Source organism: Sinocyclocheilus grahami, unplaced genomic scaffold (assembly GCF_001515645.1).
Source record: "Sinocyclocheilus grahami isolate Dianchi unplaced genomic scaffold, SAMN03320097.WGS_v1.1 scaffold7.1, whole genome shotgun sequence".
In the NCBI taxonomy this organism is placed as follows: Eukaryota; Metazoa; Chordata; class Actinopteri; order Cypriniformes; family Cyprinidae; genus Sinocyclocheilus; species Sinocyclocheilus grahami.
The window spans coordinates 191,950-215,024 of record NW_015505186.1 but is presented as its reverse complement, the minus strand read 5'-3'; the positions used below and the strand labels follow the sequence as shown (position 1 = coordinate 215,024).

At 36.3% G+C, this 23,075-nt stretch overlaps 1 protein-coding gene across 5 annotated transcripts in view; it reads right to left on the bottom strand.

Annotated features, from left to right (window-relative positions):
* The window catches only part of foxn2a (forkhead box N2a), a 71,420-nt gene that overhangs the window by 41,951 nt on the left and 6,394 nt on the right, over positions 1–23,075 (bottom strand). For 3 of the 5 annotated variants that reach the window (XR_001609586.1, XR_001609583.1, XM_016276563.1), the window contains exon 1: positions 6,958–7,162. The exons of 1 other annotated variant lie outside the window; for it this stretch is intronic. The gene's annotated coding sequence lies outside the window, so the exon portion shown is untranslated. Of the gene's footprint in view, positions 1–6,957; positions 7,164–23,075 lie in introns of those variants that run through there. One more of the 5 variants, XM_016276575.1, reaches the window with a different exon arrangement.

Genomic DNA, 23,075 nt, shown 5'->3' with positions numbered 1-23,075 from the left:
TTAGTTTGATGACAAATGGCTGAAATGTCAGGCAACGGTAGAAATAATGTTGTTTGTGTGTGCAGCGCATGTATTAAATCTGCTAAAATCAAGTTTTCCTAAATGCATTTAGACTTGCGGGTAGGACACTTGGGATACTCATCGTGATACTGCGTGATAATGCAAACAATTAGGCTACATTAATTTCTATGTATATTAAAATATTGTTTCCATTTTTGCCATATTTGTAACATTTGTTTGCATAACTATTATTCATTATGTAGCCTAAACTACTCATGTTCTAATATCCGTGTAAAATCCTTCATATGTGCAAAAATGTTTGTTTGGGCGCTGCATGCTGATTTTACAGCGGACCTTTTAAAATAAACAGTGTAACTTATGTTTGGTTGACTGCATTTTAGTTTGATGACGAATGGCTGAAATGTCAGGCAACGGTAGAAATAATGTTGTTTGTGTGTGCAGCGCATGTATTAAATCTGCTAAAATCAAGTTTTCCTAAATGCATTTAGACTTGCGGGTAGGACACTTGGGATTGCATTTTCATCGTGATACTGCGTGATAATTGTAGATAATGCAGTGTGAATTTCAAAATGCATTCTGTGCCAAATGTACAGCAAGAGGGTAGCAAAAATGGTGATTTAAATGTCTTTTATTTTTCTTAAATGCATTGACACGTACACTTAAGACGTTTCAATAGCATTTTCATTAAATACCCTGCGATCAGTGTAGACTAGTCAATGTGGATTTGAAAATTGCTTGGACATGTTAAACATATCTAATGTAAATTTAAATACAGAAATACATTGCCATTTTACATATTGCATTGTCATTTTGTGTGTTACATTTCAAAATGAATTTTGCTACCCATATGCTTCCATAGGAAGAAGCCTGAATGTTCAAGGACACTCTAGAAATGAGCCATTTCTTTTAGTGACGTGACGTGACATGTGACATGTGGCCAAGTATGGTGACCCATACTCGGAATTAGTGCTCTGCATTTACCCATCCAAAGTGCACACACACACCGTGAACACACACAAACCGTGAACACACACCCGGAGCAGTGGGCAGCCATTTTAACAGTGTTTCTCAATCTCAATGTGTTAAGTGCAGAGATGAATCAAGGGGAAATATTATAAGATCTCATGGCATGCAGGCCTAAACCTACTGAGCCCAACTGAGCTAAGAGTTTCAGTTCAATCAGTTCAGTTTTTTTTATAATAAATTGCTTGTTGAATTCCTCAATTGTTAGTCTCTTAAGATTACATAAATGAATCAATGTAAATGCAATCACAGTTAACAAAGAGGCTTCTCTAGATATTAAAAGGCATCAAATATTAAGTATCATGCCTTTTGACTCTCATAAACAATGACATAGTGTGGCGTTTTTCAAAATTAACAAGGTTCATGTAACTTCCTGCGTTTTGTATGCTACCAGTCCACTTTATTGTTTTGGAATCTTTGCGACTCTGTGAAACAGGAATCTATGCGACTCTGCTGTCAAGACAAGCTTCAGTGCAACTAAAGAGGAAGTGACTGTATCTGTGAACCATTTCACAGAAATAATTCTGCTCTGACAGAGAAGTGAGAAGTGTGCTCTAAAATCCCAAATCATACACTTACCATGCCACTTACTGACTCAATTAGACGAGATGACCTTAAAATCAACTCAATGCTCATTTAAATTAAGTTAACAGAAGTTGAGTTTACTCATTTCTAGATGTATTGCGATATTGGGATTTTTAAACAATATGACAATTGATAATGACAATTAAACAATATTTGCTGAGAGAGCTTTTGCGCTGGTTCCTTGGCTGAGATATAGGCCTGTCGAGGACAAATAAATGACACTAAAACCACCTGTAGGTGGCAGCAAGTTCTTGTCTTAATGAGTGATTCATTGAATCATTCATTCAAACGATTGATTTAAAATGACTGATTTGTTTAGAAATGAAGCAAGTCACCGACTTTATGAATAGATCATTGAATCATTCACTCAAACGATTTGTTCAAAAACAGATTCATTCAGGAAGGAAACACTGCAGTGTTGCTCTGAGAGGCACAATTGTTCTGCTCCGGCTTTGTCTATAACTACAGAAACAGAAAATGTCTAAAATATACTACACTTAATATTAACCTCGTTTGTTGAACTGTTTTATAAAATTAATATCACATTTGCAATCGTGCTCATATGCTAATATTTAGGAAAACAGCACTGTTGCTGGTGTGATATATTACTTAAATGTATATATAAAAACAAAAAACCATACAGGGATATTTTTGGGCTTTTATAACTTGAATTATAGCGGCATTCTAACTGCATTCTTATAGGCTTCATCCTGCAGTATTTTGGACTCTCAAAAGATATAGGCCTGTCGAGGACAAATAAATGACACTAAAACCACCTGTAGGTGGCAGCAAGTTCTTGTCTTAATGAGTGATTCATTGAATCATTCATTCAAACGATTGATTTAAAATGACTGATTTGTTTAGAAATGAAGCAAGTCACCGACTTTATGAATAGATCATTGAATCATTCACTCAAACGATTTGTTCAAAAACAGATTCATTCAGGAAGGAAACACTGCAGTGTTGCTCTGAGAGGCACAATTGTTCTGCTCCGGCTTTGTCTATAACTACAGAAACAGAAAATGTCTAAAATATACTACACTTAATATTAACCTCGTTTGTTGAACTGTTGGTGTGATATATTACTTAAATGTATATATAAAAACAAAAAAACATACAGGGATATTTTTTGGCTTTTATAACTTGAATTATAGCGGCATTCTAACTGCATTCTTATAGGCTTCATCCCGCAGTATTTTGGACTCTCAAAATGTGGTTTTGTTTGTAGTTTTTTGCAAACGAACGACATACTCTATAATGTCAGCTTGCATATTGTTAAAACAACAATTACGATATTTTTGCAGATGATAAATATTGCACACACCTATTCATATCTGTCATTAAATATGCAACAATTTACTTTTTGCCAATAAACGCAGCAGGGTTTGGAGTTAAGAACAAGCTGCATTTTAAAAATAAATACAGAAACCGAATGCAAAACAATAAAACAACAAACACAACACATCTTTCTATTGCTTGTCTTGCAAGCGTTCAGCATGACTAGTGAAGTTTGATTCAAACGAATGAATCATGAGTAGGGTTGGGTATCGTGTGAATTTGATCAATTCCGATTCCACTTATCGATTCCGATTCCCAGTTTCAATTCCAATGTGGTTAAATAATGATATCAAACATTTATCCTGTCTCTTTTTTGCAAACCATTTATTGGAGCGGAGTACCATGAACAAAAATCAACAGGCTACATAAAAACTGGACTCCTTAAGTTTGTGTGCAAAATAGAACGGCATGATTCTCGATAAATTGAGGGGGGGTTTTTCCCCAATGGAAGCTGTGGTTCTCTCATGATTCTGAAGAAAAGAAAAAAAAGAAGAAGAAGAAAAAGCGCATAGGAATCGATAGGCGGAAACAATTTTAATTTGACAACAAGTATCCGATTCCTGACCTTAAGTATCCGATTCTGGAATCGGAATCGATTTTCGTTTCCCAACCCTAATTATGAGTCAGTTCCTTGGTCAAGAAGACTCATGAATCAGTTGGTTTCAAACCGGTTTATACTTCAGACTTAAATCAGCGGTCAGTGTTAAATCACCGGTTGATCATCACATGATTTAATTTACCATTTAAAGTACAACTCCTCATGATTCCCAGTTTCAAACACCAACATTGTCTTGTCCTCGAGTCTTGCACTGTTGCACAGATAATAAACTCTGTTATATGCCAGTCCGTAGTTCTTGTTTTTGCACTGGTGTGTGTAATCTATTCTCGTCCGCGGCCAACGTCGCTGTCCTATTGCTATCTCAATTAAACAAACCCCATGTATTCAGCAAGGAGCGACCTACACAAAGGGCTATTGTTACCAGTGACACAAGGCGCGTCCAGATCCTCACTTTCTCCCTCGCAAACAGGCCAACGGTCACATTAGCATCGGTTTCAATGGGAGAACGGCCGCTAATGACAGCATGTATCAAATCCCCTGCGCGGAGCCACGACAGACGCGGAGATCGAAGGGGGAGGGAAACGTACAACGAGGGCCCGCCACGTGGGATTCTCCGCAAACAACGCTGTTTGAGACCAACTGACGGATGCAGGACTACGAGAGCATCTCTCATCCCAGATAAACAGACTTAGGAATTTAATGAGCCACGGATGACTCGTCCTAAACTCTCCTAAACCCGCTAGTTAATCCATCAAGTGCACTTATGCTTCCTTCAAGTCATGTCAGAATTATTGTATATTTATGAGATGAGTGCTCACTGAGCGCCACCACAATGTCATAATTATCAGCAGAAAAACTCAGGATTTTCCTTAAGCCCAGACTTTGAGAAAGGGGTGTATCAATTAAGAATTTATTAAACATAAGTTGTCATTTTCAATATTTACTGTATAATTTTGCATGCATTTTCTTGCCTGAAATACTCATTCCACGTTTTTCGAGGTGACAGGCTTGTGTAACCAAACTACATTTCCCATCATTCTCTGGAGCTACACAAAAAAAATGACAAAATACTAGGGTTGTTAATTTAGTGTGATTAGTGACTTAAAATACTCAAAATAGTGAATGCAATTAAATCACTATTGCAATAAAAAATATTAATTTTTTTATTTAAATGTCTCTTTTACTGTGAATGGCCTCTAACAAAACTCATAACTCACTAATAAAAATTACTATAATTTTTAATAAGGAAATAAAATACACACAAAGGTTCCTATCTTCATTGGGAAGTTAAAAAGGAGAAAGAAATATGAACTGCCTGAAGTGTCTATTTAATTCAGACTAAAATCACATTGATTTCCAAGCTATGTGCATGTAGAGAAGCAATAAAAATATTGCAAACAAAACTCAATGCTTTGGTGTGAAGCAATTTCAGTAATTTAGTCATTTGCCACAATTTGATCACAAAATGATCTTCATTTGGCTGCTTTTCTTAGCTAATACTGATATGCAATTTATTAAAATAATTAATCTGCATGTTATGAAACTCAATTAGAATTTTTCAGTGATTGAGAGCCGTACAAAATGCATAAAGCATTGAGACATATCATTCACGGCTCATTTTGTTGCACTACTGTTAAAAAGCTTCCTGTCTTTGTTGGGAAGTGAAAAAAGAGAGAAAGCAATTAAACTGCTCAAAGTTCCACTGCATTCTGACCAAAATCACAACGTAATCACGATGAAGTAAGAAACTGCCAGGAAGGTTGGAGAAAGTACTTCTGCACAAGTGGAAAGTGCTATTTTAGCAACCCAAATTTGGAGCATCCACCTAAATTGGATCAATCAATGAGCAGACTTGCTCTGAAAGCGATTATCTTGTGAACAGATTGCATCATGTCAATGAGGTCAAGCTCCCAGTGAATGGAGCTCATCCGGACCCCGCAGCAGGCAACGGACAGACCCTTTTCAAAACGCTGCAATAGCTCGATGTTTTCAGCAAGAACTGAGAGGAACTAAGTCATTCACCGAGTAAAGTTAACTCAAATGTTTCCTGTCAGAAATGTCCCTGACACAGGTGGTATGTCAAGCATGCATGTCAACAGATTTCTGGCGGTTATAGGTGTTATGACTCAGATTTCCCATGACAGTGACTCTTAGTACATTGTTTGTAACACGTTCCACACATTCATTTAGAATAAAACACTAGAGTTAAAAAAAAAAGCTTTTTTATAACCAAAGCCAACAGAAATGTCTAGAAAACAAGGCGGCACATACACACACGTACATATAACTCGATGCACACAAAACTCATGAATTCAACATTAACTCTCAACTAATTCACAAAACAATATTTGAGAACAGAAAACATGCAATTCATTGACAATACATACGATTTTGGTATTGACACTTGGTGAACCACTGTTAATCGATTAGACACAATTATTGACCAATTGCTGATTCAAAATGGCCAAATATCAACCAAATAATAATCTTAACCCATCCATTACTAACGAAACAATTTTGCCAATTTTTGTCCCCAAATAAAAAAACTTTACTAATGCAAAATATGGTGGCAAATATCAATAACTAATAGTTCACTCAGAAATATGGGTAGGTGATACTATAATCAATGTCACATCCAAAAGTATTTGTAAACACTTCATGTATTGTGCATTTAATGACCTCTAATAATTGAGAGACATGGTATTTACAAAACAATTTTTAAATGTAAGATCTCTCACCACAGCACTATTTAAGTTAAATGCAATAACATGGTGATTTAACTAGTTAAAATAAAAATAAACGAAATGGTGGCTGCTTACACAGCATCTAAAACATATACCGTGTTCATTATATATATTCAAATAAATATTTTCGTACATTTTAAAACAATATATTTGCATCATCACTTACGATATTTCAGTATGACACACACTGATTAATTATGTTAAAAAAGTTCATATGTCATTAGTCAACTACCCACATATACAGATGTGAACAGACAATAGAAATGTATCACAAACGAACGGAACGTTGTAACATCGATTTGTTCACTCAGAGTTCATTCGCTTTCAGTGTTAACAGACAAAGAGTGACGCTCAAAATCATTTGAGATATCGGTCTTCCAGTCAGAAGTGCGCCGGAGGAACACTTGAGCAAGTGTCCTCGATCACAAAAGAAGTTGTCTGCTGGATTCGAGCACATGGCAGAAGCGATGGAACGCTCGCGTTTAAATGTTTCCGATTTAGAACGCCGTGAAATTCGAAATGTGAACAACAAACAAGAGCACTTGAGAAACAATACAGAAACCGAAGCTCAGCCTGATATCCGCCCATGCGCTTCATGTCAACTTGCCTGTAGAATGTTAACTTTCTGCGTAAAATATAAAGTCCACCGACACCACAGACAGCGGCAAGCTGGATTTGGTTACTCACGTTGAAGCACGCCGAGCCGTGTTCCGCTGAAGCGCGTCAGTAGTCGCTGCGTTCTGCTGCTCAAACTGTTTCCTCCATCCGCGCTGCGCACAGATCACGCCGCACAGCAACGCTACCAAACCCCTATGCCGTTGCCAAAGCAACAGACCCACTTCAGCCAATCATAACCCCTCCCCTTCGATATCCCCTGGCAACTGCTGCGCGCCATTCCACTCTATTTAATGTGTTTTCACCTTGTTTTCCTCCTCCTTAATATGAATGAATTTGTTTTCGGATCTTTTTTCCCCATTTAATCTGTAGCTGAAATGAAATATCCCCCTAACTTATAGAACTGAGTTTTTGATTCCCAGTTTGGGCTTTTCACATTTGAAATTGTGCAGGCTATATCTAACCCTTGATTGGAGATCAGCCTTTAAAAATACTTTTACTCTGTGCTGGTCCACTCTAATCAGATTGAGGAGCTAAAAAGACTTGAAGGACTTGAACAATTGAGTTAAGAAATGTTTTGGTCTGATTCTCCAAAGCAAGCTTTTTTTTCAAAGCAAGGATTTTTCTTTGAGAATAAGAGTAAACATGGATCATATTTGTTTAGGAGGTGTTAAGGAGCTGTTTGCCACTGGGCTTGGTGTTTGACCACTATTTGCCATGCTCATACACTGTTAGACATTTCAAAGGGTTTTTACAGTAACTTACTGGCAACACTGTTGCTAGTAAGTTACTGTAATTAAGATTTACAGTAGCAAACTGTATTTGGTTTACAGTTGCAAACTGTACTTTTTACAGTAAATTACTGTAAAAAATCTAATTAATCAGTATACTACTGTAATTAATTCATTTGAATATATTTAATTAGATTTTATAATTTTTATATAGAACTGATGCCCCGGTATATTTCTGAAGCACAGATGTACTCGAAGCACTCGCGCTGTTTCTGACATAAAGGACAAACAGATTTTCCAATCATTACAAGCTTTGTAACATCCAGTGTAGTCAGTCCCAAGCTGTTGCGGCGTTGTAGACACGGTGTAAGTCAAATCTTGTCAATCCAAATGTGAGAAATGAGGAAAATAAAGCAGCCTCAATAGAATGGCGCCAAAGAGGCCGTTATGGCAAATAAAGTAGTATACAGCAATTTTAAAAAATACAGTAAGTTACTGTATGTGGGGTTTGACGTCACAGAAAATTCCCATGATGCAAAGGGTATTACAGTTACTTATTGCAAAGCGAATTTGCAGTATTATACTGGGTGATATACAGTAAATAACTGTAGAAATGTCTAACAGTGTACATCAGCATTCTTTGCTGGTAATCGAACTGCGTTTCTATCAAACATTCGCAATTTTTTCACTTAATATAGACATAGAATCAGAAGCACATGATTGGTTGATAAAATGTTGTTCAGGGTCTAAGACTCACCTTAAAATCTGATTGGTCAATAAGACTGTCCAACAAGCATGTAGATCCAGGAATGTGTACTATGTTAAAGTCAACATGACCCTATTTAATTTCTAAATATACTGTACATTCATGGTTTTATTGCACATATAAGGGCATGTTTTTGTAATCACTTATATAATAACTTGCTCGCTTTAACTTGCTCAAAATCTTTCAATCTGGATTTATTCTGGTCTGCCATTTTTCCATTTTTTTCTGATCCAATAAAATGCCCAGTTAATGTAAAAAGTAAATATAAAAATGTATGCAAATGTAAAAAAGTCCCTGTATTTTTTCACTGAATATCCCATTTCATTCAGAAACACGACAAATAATTTGAGTAAAATAGGTTGCATGTTGACTTGAAGTATGTTTGAGCAGCTGGACATGTACAAAGGATTAGAAGTCAAAAAAGAATAAAGGAAATGTTCTCTGTACATTTTACAACTCGTTGCTTCACTAATATTTTGTTTATTATGTATTTTTTCATTATCATTTTTTACATTTATCTTATTTTACCTACTATATATTTATATTTAAGTGGCTGACCAAGTTTACATTTCACTGCAAGTTGTATCCTGTATGTAACTGTGTTTGTGACAAATAAAAATCTTGAATATTGGGACTAAAAGTGCATGTTATTCCAAATAAAAATGTTTGTTTTTGTAAGCATTTATGAAAATTGAATATTGAACTTGCTTTGAATATCTTTCCTTTATGTCTGGCATCTCAGATTTTTCAACCTGGCTTCAGTCTGGTTTGCAATGGCCAATTTTTAGATCCAATAAACTTCCAATTAAGTTCCATCTTTCATGTTGTTTCATTGAATATCCCATATCATTCGGAAACACACAAAATCATTTGAGTAAAATAAGTTGCATGTTTGCTTGAGTGCTTGGACATACATGAAGGATTAGACGTCAAAAAAAGAATAAAGGAAAGGATTTATTTATATATATATATATATATATATAAACAATATTAATAATAATTAATATTATTATAATAATATTATTAACAGTATTAATGATAATTATTATTTATTATATTTTTTAAATCAAATTTTACCACTTTTAATCCATCTAAATAGCTGACCAGATTTACACTTCACAGCAGGTTGTATCCTGTATATAACTGTGTATGAGACAAACAAAAATCTTTAATCTCAGAACTGAAAGTGAAAGGAAAGGACACAGAGATGCACCATAGATGAAGTGAGCCGGGGTCCATTATTGGATGGACGGTGTGTAAGGGTGTGTCCATGCAGTCTGTGAGTGGGCGGTGTGCATTTGTGTGCATGTGTGTGTGTGTGTGTGTGTGTGTGTGTGTGTGTGTGTGCTGGTGTAGTGGTCAGATACCCTGCTGCTTTTATAGCCCATAAATCTGAGCAGGCCAGCGGCTGCTGTAGTCAGCTCACTGAGAGCCTTTCATGCAGAAAATGAACCAGACCATTTGAAAGTAAGTGCAAACGCCTCGCTTCACACACACACACACTGTATGTCTGCCCCGGCCAATACACAGACACTCCACTCCATTCCAGCCAGCTTTAAGCTAATAAAACACTCCATTAATGACGAGCATAGTTTGTTTGCAAGATACTTCCATCTCACTTTCCATGATAGACGTTCTTGCTCTCACACATGCATGGAACGCGCTTGTTGCTGTACTTAATCAAAACGTGCCGTGACACCATATCTGGCAGTGGAGGGTTATTGAATTAAGGCAGCTCTTTAATGTACTCTAGTCTGCAAACCCATCTCTGCAGTCTTCAGTATCTCATTAAAGCGAGACGCCTTTCTGTAATTTTATCATCTCACATGCAAACTTGCTTGACCTACACGCCATCCGGAAGAAATCAACATTTATGCTTTTCCTCTTTCAGAATAAAATCACCTTCATCTCTCTCTGTTCAAAAAATAATGTATCATAAAAGGATAGACTAAGTTATGCTTGCCTGTGCATAAGTCGCTGCCATGGTACTAGAGTGTTCTGCATAGTTGCTAGGGCATCTGGTTGCCAGAGTGTTGCTATTAAGTTGCTAAGAGGTTTTGGGTAGTTCCCAGAGTGTTACTAATTTTTAGAGTGTTTTGGGAGGTTGTCAGGGTGTTGTTATGCAGTTGTTAGGGTGTTTCGGGTGGTTGCCAGAGTGTTGCTATGCAGTTACTAGATGTTTTGGGTGGTTCACACTTGTAGCTAGAGTGTTTTGGGAGGTTGCCAGGGTGTTGTTGTGCAGTTGCTAGGGTGTTTTGGGTAGCTGCCAGGGTGTAACTAGTTGCTAGAGTGTTTTGGTGGTTGCCATGGTGTTGCTATGCAGTTGCTAGGATGTTTTGGGTGGTTCACAGAGTGTTACTAGTTGCTAGAGTGTTTTGCGAGGTTGCCAGGGTGTTGTTATGCAGTTGCTAGGGTGTTTTGGGTGGTTCACAGATTGTTACTAGTTGCCAGAGTGTTTTGCGAGGTTGCCAGGGTGTTGTTATGCAGTTGCTAGGGTGTTTTGGGAGGTTGCCAGGGTGTTTCTATGCAGTTGCTAGATGTTTTGAGTGGTTTCCAGAGTGTTACTATTTGCCAGAGTGTTTTGGGAGATTGCCAGGGTGTTGCTATGCAGTTGCTAGAGTTTGGGTTGTTGCCAGAGTGTTGCTATGCAGTTGCTAGATTGTTTTAGGTGGTTGCTAAGGTGCTACTATGCAGTAGATAAGATGTCACTATGGGTGTTTTGGGTGGTTGCCAGAGTGTTGCTATGTAGCTGCCAAAGCGTTACTATGCCGTTTAACATATTTTTTTGCCTGGTTGCTAAGGTATTATTATGCAGTCGCTGAGGTGCCTCTGTGGGGCCAAAACATCTCAACTACATATTTAGGATTAAAATTCAATGTTTGTAAAATACTTAAAGTCAACACACAATGTATGTCTCAATCAGTTGAAAATCCAGCAAAACACATGAGCTGCCGCCTTCACTGTCAGGCAGTTTAAGAGCATTTACATAGATAAAGGCGTAAGGGTAGCCAAACCGGGTAAACAAGAACTATTTGCATTCACCTGAGGGCAAGTGCAGACTAACTGTGGCACTCCCATCGGCCATCTGCTTTTCTTTTCTTGTCTTTCTAAAAATAAACACCATATGTCAGTTTTCATCTTATTGTCCTGTACATTGTGGCTTGAAATAGTGTGTAATTTAGCACTTAACATATAGATTCTGGTTGGATGACTTTTGGAAAGAATATTATTACTATCTAAAAATGATCTTTTCAAGAAATGCACAAACACACACATACACACACAGATGCACATGAGTGATGCCCAGAGCTGGGTAGTAAGTAACTGATGACATGTAATCTGGATTATGTAATCAGATTTAAAAAATGAAGTACTTGTCATTTGATTAAATTACATTTTAAAATACTTGTAATCAGACTACAGTTACTTTTTTATTGATTCCATGATTACATTGGGTATTGAGTATTCACAAAATAGCAATTAATTATTTATAAGACTCTTTTTCAGCTTTTAAATATTCCTTTCTAAAATAGCCTGCTGCATATATACATTCAGAAAAGCTTCCAGTTTTGTGGACATTCACACAGAGACCAGTCACAGTCAGGTGGCTATAACTAAACAGAAAATCGAAAGGCCACACAGCATTTGACCACTGGACATCATTTCAATGTTTTCTCAACATTTCAACATTGCATCAATAACGAATGAACACAATAATTTTTATTTGAATTATCACTCAGTAGGTTATTTAACCATGAACTACTATGTTTTTGGGAAGCCTTTTTCTTTCAAACACATTAAAATGCACAAATTCATGTTATTTCTTATTTACATGCAATGCAGTCATTCTCAAACTTTTTATTTATTTCACCTAATATTTATTGGAAATCCCCCCTGAGATTACCCTGAGGTAATAAATTAATAATTAAGTAATTTGCACATTCACAGTTCTGTGACATTAGTCAATGGTCACATGGCATGCAGGTAAACAAATTAAATATGTAATTTTTTTTAGTAAGCGTTTTATTTTGTTTGTAGTTCATTTAAAATGATTTGTTTTAATTTTACATTTTTATGATTTAATTAATTATTAGCTTTTAATTAATCTTACGAAACCCCCTGCAGTTCCTATAAGAACCCCAGTTTAGGAAACCTTTACGTAATGTAATGTTTAATGCACTTCAATATGTTAACAACCAATATAATATATTTTCTTTCACTTTGCATTTTTATATCAATGTGGTACAAGATTATCCTATTTAATTCATATGACAGTTAGGTCAAAAAGTAATCTAAAAGTAGTCTGATTACATTACCTAAAATGTGTAATGTAATGGATTACGTTACTAACTACAATTTTAGTCATGTCATTTGGAATCAGTAACTTATTACAATTTTCAAGTAGTCTACCCAGCTATAGACATCGAATCTTGACTCAAGCAGTTGGCATTTGGCGGCTCACGGCTTTAACAGGCTCTCTGCTCCTCCAGATGTGAAGTGTGGATGGATCTCCACGGGTGGCGTTTGCCTGAAACAGAGAGCCTTATTAAACACAGTGACAGTGGAGTGTGTTTGCTTACAGAAGCCCCGTGTTTGACAGCCCTTTGTGTGTGTCAGGCCTTTATGAAATGTGTCAACAGCTCCTGCTTGAATCTTATCTGTGCTGATAGACACATGACGGTAATAAAACACTCGACATGTGGCGCAAAAGACGCAGAAGCAGCCGTGCACTTAACCCACGGTCTGGGTTTGATTTGGCCTACAAATACAAAATAAATAAAACATTTTTTGTCATATTGGTGCTGGTTAGAGACATATAGACTTGCTCTTAAATGTTATAAAGCAATATAATAAGATGAAAGTGTAAACATGTAGATGAATGATGTATTAAACCTGCTATATATCTTGTGAAATAAGCAGTAACTGATTACATGCAGAGCTGGGTAGATGACTTACACATTGTAATCCGTTACTGATTCCAAATTACATGACAAAAATTGTAGATCTTAACGTAATCCATTACATTACACATTTTAGGTAATATAACGAGTCTACTTTTAGATTACTTTTGACCTATCTCACATTGACCGTTTTTCACATTGATTTGAATAGGATAATCTTTTACCATAATTTAAAATGTTTATGATTTAATTAATTATTAGCTTTTCATTCAACTCACAAATCCCCCTGCAGTTCCTTCACGACCCCAGTTTGGAAGACCTTGACGTAATATAATGTTTAGCGCACTTCAATATGTTAACAACAAATGTGATATATTTTCTTCCTCTTTGTGAACATGGTTATCCTATTTAAATCAATGTGATAAACGAGGTAGGTCAAAAGTAATCTGAAAGTAATCAAAAAGTAGTCTGATTACATTACCTAAAATGTGTAATGTAATGGATTGTGTTACTAACTACAATTTTTGTCATGTAATCTGGAATCAGTAATGGACTACAATTTGTAATAAATCTATACTGGATATAAGGACAGTGCAAGAGTGAAAAATTAAAACGCAAAATGTGGCAAATACATCCTTGTTTTAAATACCGGCCCTTTAAGACTTTACGACTCAAACTTGTTCACTTCTCACTTAATTAACTTCCAAAGGTGTTCATTGGCCTGTATGAAAGAACCATTACTGAAGAAAAACAGAATTTACAGAGGCGATAAAACAACACAGGATCAATAGGCTGATCTTATTTGCTCCTCCAAACAGTGTATTGTGTTTCAGTCCTGCTGAGAGCGGCTTTTGTTTGATGAACTGGCTGCTTTTCAAGTGAGACACCAAAACAAAAGATCAACCCAGACGTTTAAACACAGACGCATAAATGACTGTGATATCACAGACTGTGATTCAAGGAAACCTTTCTTTTCCTTTGAGTCATTGTTCATCTTATTTCAGAGAAGATCGTTTCTGGTTAATACATGTAAATGATAAATGGGTGGGGGGAAAAACATAGAATTACATTCAAGTATAGTGACTGCATCTAAAGAACAGAATTGGGAGTGGCTTTTTTGGTACACATAATAGAACACATTAGCAACAGCATAGAAAAGCCCTGGCAACGATCTTGCATTGTGGAAGCTGGCAACCACCCATAATGCCCTGAGCGACCACATAGCAATATGCTGAAACCAATCAGAACACTTTAGCAACTGCATAGATGCCTTAGCAATCTTGCATTGTGTGAGCAGTTAAAACTATTCAAAATTCCTTAGCAACCACATAGCAACTACATAGCAACACCCTAGAAACCAAATTGCAACATACTAAAATCAATCAGAACACCTTAGCGACAGATAGAAATGCCCTAGCAACCATCTTGGACAGTGACAGCCAGTTTTAAACTACTTTGAATTCCTTAACAACTCTATAGCAACGCCCTAGCAACCACATAGCAACACCCTACAAAACAAACATACTCTACATAGCCCTAAAACCAGAACACCTTAACAACTGCACAGAAACTCTATAGCAACCATTTTGCATTGTGGCATCGAGTTAGCAACCACCCAAAATGACCTAGCAACTGCATAGAAACATCTTAGAAGCAAAATTGCAACATACTAAAAACATCAGAACGCTTAAGCAACATATAGAAATGACTTAGCAACCATCTTGCTTTGTGGGAGCCAGTTAAAATCTATTCCGGGTACCTTAGCAACAGCATAGAAAAGCCCAAATAAACCAAAGTCTCCAGAGCTCTCAGAGAGCCACTTCTGAGCAACAAAACGAAGATCTGAAGACTTGTCAAATAAATGAGAAAATACCAATCATGCTTATCATTGCATGTATGTGTGCAAATGTAAGTGTGAAAATGTACAGTAGGGTGAACACACACAGACCTGAATGAGGCGCAGATGTGTTGATGAGTGTGTTTTCCTCATGGCTGGGTGAGTGTGTGTGTGACCCCTCGCCTGCAGGGGAACCGGTCTGCGAGTGTGTGTGTGTGTGTGTGTGTGAGGAACGCGTGCCGCCTCGCTGAGCAGTGCCTAATGAAGCGAGGAGTGTGTCCGTAGGGCAGACGGGCCTCGTGTTCCTACGCAACCAGGAGTCATGGGGAGGTGGTGAGACAGCGAAACGGGCTACGACTGCTGCTGCTGCTTCTCCACATCAACACACACTTCTGCTGCCGCCAACCGCAACACATTACTTCTCCTGCTTTTCTACTCACTTTTCTCTCTTTTTCCTTTGAATTTCTTGCAGACGCTCGATTTGAGCAAACTTCGAACTCTAAGTATTGCATGCATGCAACACCCTAGCAACCACCTAATGCCCTAGCAACTATAATGGACACTCCAGCAACTGGACATCCTGGCATTGTGGGTTTTGTGTTGACGAACACAATTTCCTAAATTCTAAAAATATTGCAAAAAAAAAAAAAGCCATCATATTTTATAAATTATCTTTGATAGACCAGGATGCAGTGCTGTTATTGTTAACTAAAACTATTGCATTAAAAATTGCTTTCTTTAATTTAAATGAAGCTGAAATAAAACAATATATAAAGTACATAAATGAGTTTGAGGTTTTTACTTTTAATTTTTAAGGTTAAATTAAAGTACTAAAAAGCACTAAAAAGCACTAAAAGCTCATTTAAAATATTACTATATACTAAAATAGTTTAGAAATATTACTAAAATAACATTGCCAGGGTGGACGAACACTTCAAAAATATTGCCAATAATTTAATCACATTTAATAAATTAACTTTGATGCACCAGGGTGCAGTGCTGTTAATGTTAATTAAAACTAAAACTATTAAAAAAAATAGATTTTGTTCATTTAAATAAAGCTGAAATAAAATAACACATAAACATAAGATGAAAACTTAAACTTGAAAAAAATGGAAAATTAGACATTTTGAAAATAAGGGGAAGTAGCCTACTAAAACTTGAGAAAAAAAACAGCTAAATAGAAATATAAAAACTAAAAGTAATAAAAATTAAATAAAAAGAAATTAATATTAAATTAAAATTAAAACTAAAAATATAAAAATACTGTTATAAAACTGTCTCACAAACGTTCAGCCTTACTGAATCTCATAAAAAAAAATTATCTCACATATCCCAGAAAAATGTTGTTGAAATTGGTTACATTATTTTGTTAATTAGGTTTTTATTATTAATAACTATTATTATATGTCTCAAGCGGTGCTCAGATTGCAAGGTCTGTGATCAAAAAACAAATATTTTATGTAAACTATACATGCTTTAAAACCAAACAGTGAAATTTCACTGAAATATTACTGAAAGTTATAGAAACAACGTTAGCTGAACTCAAAATCTGATTACATAAATGTATTAGTATATCACTTTAATATTTTTATAATAATTTAATTTAGTCAATATTTTAATCAAAATTGCAATTTCAATATTTAATATTTCAGTTAATATATTTTTTAATTAAAAAAAACTAAATTTTAAGTTTTTTCAATCTTTGAGTTTGTTAACTTAAAAAATTAGATGTAACTTATTGCCTTTAATTTTTTTTATTTATGCTTGCTTATTATTCTTGTGTATATATATATATATATATATATATATATATGAAATAATTATTTTAATTAATTATTAAATAATAACTATAAAAGGAAATATTCAAAATATAATTGAAATATCATGTACTGGATGTAATGGAAATATTAAAGATATAACTTTTGAAAACAATAAACGGCGAGTAGAAAAAGTTATTTCAAGACCAAATGATCTAACCTGTGCTATATGCAAAACATATAAAACAATAATACAAATAAATTCATTTTCTAATCACATACGCTCACTGCATGTCAACAACTGACCATTTTTAAGTCCTTTTACTTTTCCAAAGGAATTTTAGGAGAAGCCTTTTATTAAACCGTATTATTGAAGATGGAGGAACTGAAAAAGAGATTGTGAGTTTGTCCACAACAGAAGTGAAGAATCAAAGGAAAATGGTTGATCTAAGTGAAAAATAAACCAAAGTCTCCAGAGCTCTCAGAGAGCCACTTCTGAGCAACAAAACGAAGATCTGAAGACTTGTCAAATAAATGAGAAAATACCAATCATGCTTATCATTGCATGTATGTGTGCAAATGTAAGTGTGAAAATGTACAGTAGGGTGAACACACACAGACCTGAATGAGGCGCAGATGTGTTGATGAGTGTGTTTTCCTCATGGCTGGGTGAGTGTGTGTGTGACCCCTCGCCTGCAGGGGAACCGGTCTGCGAGTGTGTGTGTGTGTGTGTGTGTGAGGAACGCGTGCCGCCTCGCTGAGCAGTGCCTAATGAAGCGAGGAGTGTGTCCGTAGGGCAGACGGGCCTCGTGTTCCTACGCAACCAGGAGTCATGGGGAGGTGGTGAGACAGCGAAACGGGCTACGACTGCTGCTGCTGCTTCTCCACATCAACACACACTTCTGCTGCCGCCAACCGCAACACATTACTTCTCCTGCTTTTCTACTCACTTTTCTCTCTTTTTCCTTTGAATTTCTTGCAGACGCTCGATTTGAGCAAACTTCGAACTCTAAGTATTGCATGCATGCAACACCCTAGCAACCACCTAATGCCCTAGCAACTATAATGTGTTGACGAACACAATTTCCTAAATTCTAAAAATATTGCAAAAAAAAAAAAAGCCATCATATTTTATAAATTATCTTTGATAGACCAGGATGCAGTGCTGTTATTGTTAACTAAAACTATTGCATTAAAAATTACTTTCTTTAATTTAAATGAAGCTGAAATAAAACAATATATAAAGTACATAAATGAGTTTGAGGTTTTTACTTTAAATTTTTAAGGTTAAATTAAAGTACTAAAAAGCACTAAAAAGCACTAAAACTCATTTAAAATATTAATATATACTAAAATAGTTTAGAAATATTACTAAAATAACATTGCCAGGGTGGACGAACACTTCAAAAATATTGCCAATAATTTAATCACATTTAATAAATTAACTTTGATGCACCAGGGTGCAGTGCTGTTAATGTTAATTAAAACTAAAACTATTAAAAAAAATAGATTTTGTTCATTTAAATAAAGCTGAAATAAAATAACACATAAACATAAGATGAAAACTTAAACTTGAAAAAAATGGAAAATTAGACATTTTGAAAATAAGGGGAAGTAGCCTACTAAAACTTGAGAAAAAAAACAGCTAAATAGAAATATAAAAACTAAAAGTAATAAAAATTAAATAAAAAGAAATTAATATTAAATTAAAATTAAAACTAAAAATATAAAAATACTGTTATAAAACTGTCTCACAAACGTTCAGCCTTACTGAATCTCATTAAAAAAAATTATCTCACATATCCCAGAAAAATGTTGTTGAAATTGGTTAAATTATTTTGTTAATTAGGTTTTTATTATTAATAACTATTATTATATGTCTCAAGCGGTGCTCAGATTGCAAGGTCTGTGATCAAAAAACAAATATTTTATGTAAACTATACATGCTTTAAAACCAAACAGTGAAATTTCACTGAAATATTACTGAAAGTTATAGAAACAACGTTAGCTGAACTCAAAATCTGATTACATAAATGTATTAGTATATCACTTTAATATTTTTATAATAATTTAATTTAGTCAATATTTTAATCAAAATTGCAATTTCAATATTTAATATTTCAGTTAATATATTTTTGAATTAAAAAAAAATAAATTTTAAGTTTTTTTCAATCTTTGAGTTTGTTAACTTAAAAAATTAGATGTAACTTATTGCCTTTAATTTTTTTTATTTATGCTTGCTTATTATTCTTGTGTATATATATATATATATATATATATATATATGAAATAATTATTTTAATTAATTATTAAATAATAACTATAATAGCAAAAAAAATACAGTCACATAAAAAAATGTCAGTGTTATTCCTTCTATAATAATTTAATTTAGTCAATATTTTAATCAAAATTGCAATTTCAATATTTAATATTTCAGTTAATATATTTTTGAATTAAAAAAAAATAAATTTTAAGTTTTTTTCAATCTTTGAGTTTGTTAACTTAAAAAATTAGATGTAACTTATTGCCTTTAATTTTTTTTATTTATGCTTGCTTATTATTCTTGTGTATATATATATATATATATATATATATATATGAAATAATTATTTTAATTAATTATTAAATAATAACTATAATAGCAAAAAAAATACAGTCACATAAAAAATGTCAGTGTTATTCTTCTAAAAATTTTATTTGTTTTTAAGTGTCGTAACTCATTAAAAGTCTGAAAATAGTAATAGTAATAACAACACTATTATTATTGCAATTTCAATATGTAATATTTCAATTAATATATTTTGTATTTGTATTCTTACTGTATGCCAACAATTTTATTTCTGAGACAAAGCAGATAATTATTCCAAGAGTTACGAAAGAGCAACCTGTGAGTAATGACGTCTTACTCTGGGTGTAAGTGTGTCTGTTCTCAGATCAGTGTTACGGTTGAGGGATGAAGCGGTGTGGTCAGTGCTGTTCTATTCTTAGTGTTCGCTGAGACTCGGCTGGGCAGAAAAAGGTGCGAGAACCTGCTGCCAGCTCCCACCGTGCTGATCAAACCGGCGGGGCCCATTGGCCATCTGTCCCCGAGATACAGAGCACCGAGATCAGCAGCAAGGGCCCGCTAACACTCCTGCTGAACGGAGGGGGCTCGTTCTCCTAGCAACCGGCCCTTCTTTTACATGTGTTTCAGGGGGTGCAGTGTCCTTATGGCGGGCCTCGCTCGCTTTCACTGTCCTATTTATGGTAATGAGCCATCTGCCCTTTCTGCAGTGCTCGAGGGGGAGTGTCTGTGACGGGACAGGCCAGGGGTGCCGGGACGTTTGCCGCTGTAGTGCTCATGTCTGTCTTTTAGCACTTAACAGATGGACTTGTTGATTCACTGGAAATGGAGGTAAATGAGCCGTAATGTGATGCTCGTTGTGTCCAGACCCATTCATTTATTTAAAAAAAATAATAATTAAAAATGCAATTCATACAGACTATGACTTAAATACACATCTTTCATCAGGAGTTTCACACTCACTCAGTTGTCTGCATTTCAGAAGTCCAAATCAGTTACATCGCAAAATGATTCAAATATATTCAGAGCGTTCACAAATAATTTGATTCAGATCGGGACTTTGGAGCGTGGATCGCAAATCGCTTGATTCAGATTGGGACTTCAGAGTGCGTATCGCAAATCGCTTGATTCAGATCGGGACTTCAGAGTGCGTATCGCAAATCGCTTGATTCAGATCGGGACTTCAGAGTGAGTATCGCAAATCGCTTGATTCAGATCGGGACTTCAGAGTGCGTATCACAAATCGTTTGATTCAGATCGGTACTTCGGAGTGCATATCATGAATAATTTGATTCAGATCGAGACTTCAAAGTGCGTATCACAATTTGTTTTATTCAGATCAGGACTTCAGAGTACGTATCACAAATCACTTGATTCAGATCGGGACTTCAGAGTGCATATCGCAAATCGTTTGATTCAGATCGGGACTTCAGAGTGCGTATCACAAATCGTTTGATTCAGATCGGTACTTCGGAGTGCATATCATGAATAATTTGATTCAGATCGAGACTTCAAAGTGCGTATCTCAATTCGTTTTATTCAGATCAGGACTTCAGAGTACGTATCACAAATCACTTGATTCAGATCGGGACTTCAGAGTGCAAATTGCAAATCACTTGATTCAGATCGGGACTTCAGAGTGCATATCGCAAATTGTTTGATTCAGATCGGGACTTCAGAGTGCGTATCACAAATCTCTTGATTCAGATCGGGACTTCGGAGCGCATATAATGAATAATTTTATTCAGATCGAGACTTCAAAATGCGTATCGCAATTTGTTTGATTCAGATCGGGGCTTCGCAGGGCAGATCGCAAATCGTTTGATTCAGATCGGGACTTCGGAGCGCATATCGTGAATAATTTGATTCAGATCAGGACTTCGGAGCTCAGATCGCAAATCATTCGATTCAGATCGGGACTTCAGAGCTCGTTTTGCAAATCGTTTGATTCAGATCGGGACTTCAGAGTGCGTATCGCAAATCACTTGATTCAGATCGGGACTTCAGAGTGCGTATCGCAAATCGCTTGATTCAGATCGGGACTTCAGAGTGAGTATCGCAAATCGCTTGATTCAGATCGGGACTTCAGAGTGCGTATCGCAAATAATTTGATTCAGAACGGGACTTCAGATTGCGTATCGCAAATCGTTTGACTCAGATCGGGACTTCAGAGTGAGTATCGCAAATCGCTTGATTCAGATCGGGACTTCAGAGTGCGTATCGCAAATCGTTTGACTCAGATCGGGACTTCAGAGTGCGTATCGCAAATCGTTTGACTCAGATCGGGACTTCAGAGTGCGTATCGCAAATCGTTTGACTCAGATCGGGACTTCAGAGTGCGTATCGCAAATCGTTTGACTCAGATCGGGACTTCAGAGTGCGTATCGCAAATCGTTTGACTCAGATCGGGACTTCAGAGTGCGTATCGCAAATCGTTTGACTCAGATCGGGACTTCAGAGTGCGTATCGCAAATCGTTTGACTCAGATCGGGACTTCAGAGTGCGTATCGCAAATCGTTTGACTCAGATCGGGACTTCAGAGTGCGTATCGCAAATCGTTTGACTCAGATCGGGACTTCAGAGTGCGTATCGCAAATCGTTTGACTCAGATCGGGACTTCAGAGTGCGTATCGCAAATCGTTTGACTCAGATCGGGACTTCAGAGTGCGTATCGCAAATCGTTTGACTCAGATCGGGACTTCAGAGTGCGTATCGCAAATCGTTTGACTCAGATCGGGACTTCAGAGTGCGTATCGCAAATCGTTTGACTCAGATCGGGACTTCAGAGTGCGTATCGCAAATCGTTTGACTCAGATCGGGACTTCAGAGTGCGTATCGCAAATCGTTTGACTCAGATCGGGACTTCAGAGTGCGTATCGCAAATCGTTTGACTCAGATCGGGACTTCAGAGTGCGTATCGCAAATCGTTTGACTCAGATCGGGACTTCAGAGTGCGTATCGCAAATCGTTTGACTCAGATCGGGACTTCAGAGTGCGTATCGCAAATCGTTTGACTCAGATCGGGACTTCAGAGTGCGTATCGCAAATCGTTTGACTCAGATCGGGACTTCAGAGTGCGTATCGCAAATCGTTTGACTCAGATCGGGACTTCAGAGTGCGTATCGCAAATCGTTTGACTCAGATCGGGACTTCAGAGTGCGTATCGCAAATCGTTTGACTCAGATCGGGACTTCAGAGTGCGTATCGCAAATCGTTTGACTCAGATCGGGACTTCAGAGTGCGTATCGCAAATCGTTTGACTCAGATCGGGACTTCAGAGTGCGTATCGCAAATCGTTTGACTCAGATCGGGACTTCAGAGTGCGTATCGCAAATCGTTTGACTCAGATCGGGACTTCAGAGTGCGTATCGCAAATCGTTTGACTCAGATCGGGACTTCAGAGTGCGTATCGCAAATCGTTTGACTCAGATCGGGACTTCAGAGTGCGTATCGCAAATCGTTTGACTCAGATCGGGACTTCAGAGTGCGTATCGCAAATCGTTTGACTCAGATCGGGACTTCAGAGTGCGTATCGCAAATCGTTTGATTCAGATTGGGACTTCAGAGTGCAAATTGCAAATCGCTTGATTCAGATCGGGACTTCAGAGTGCATATCGCAAATTGTTTGATTC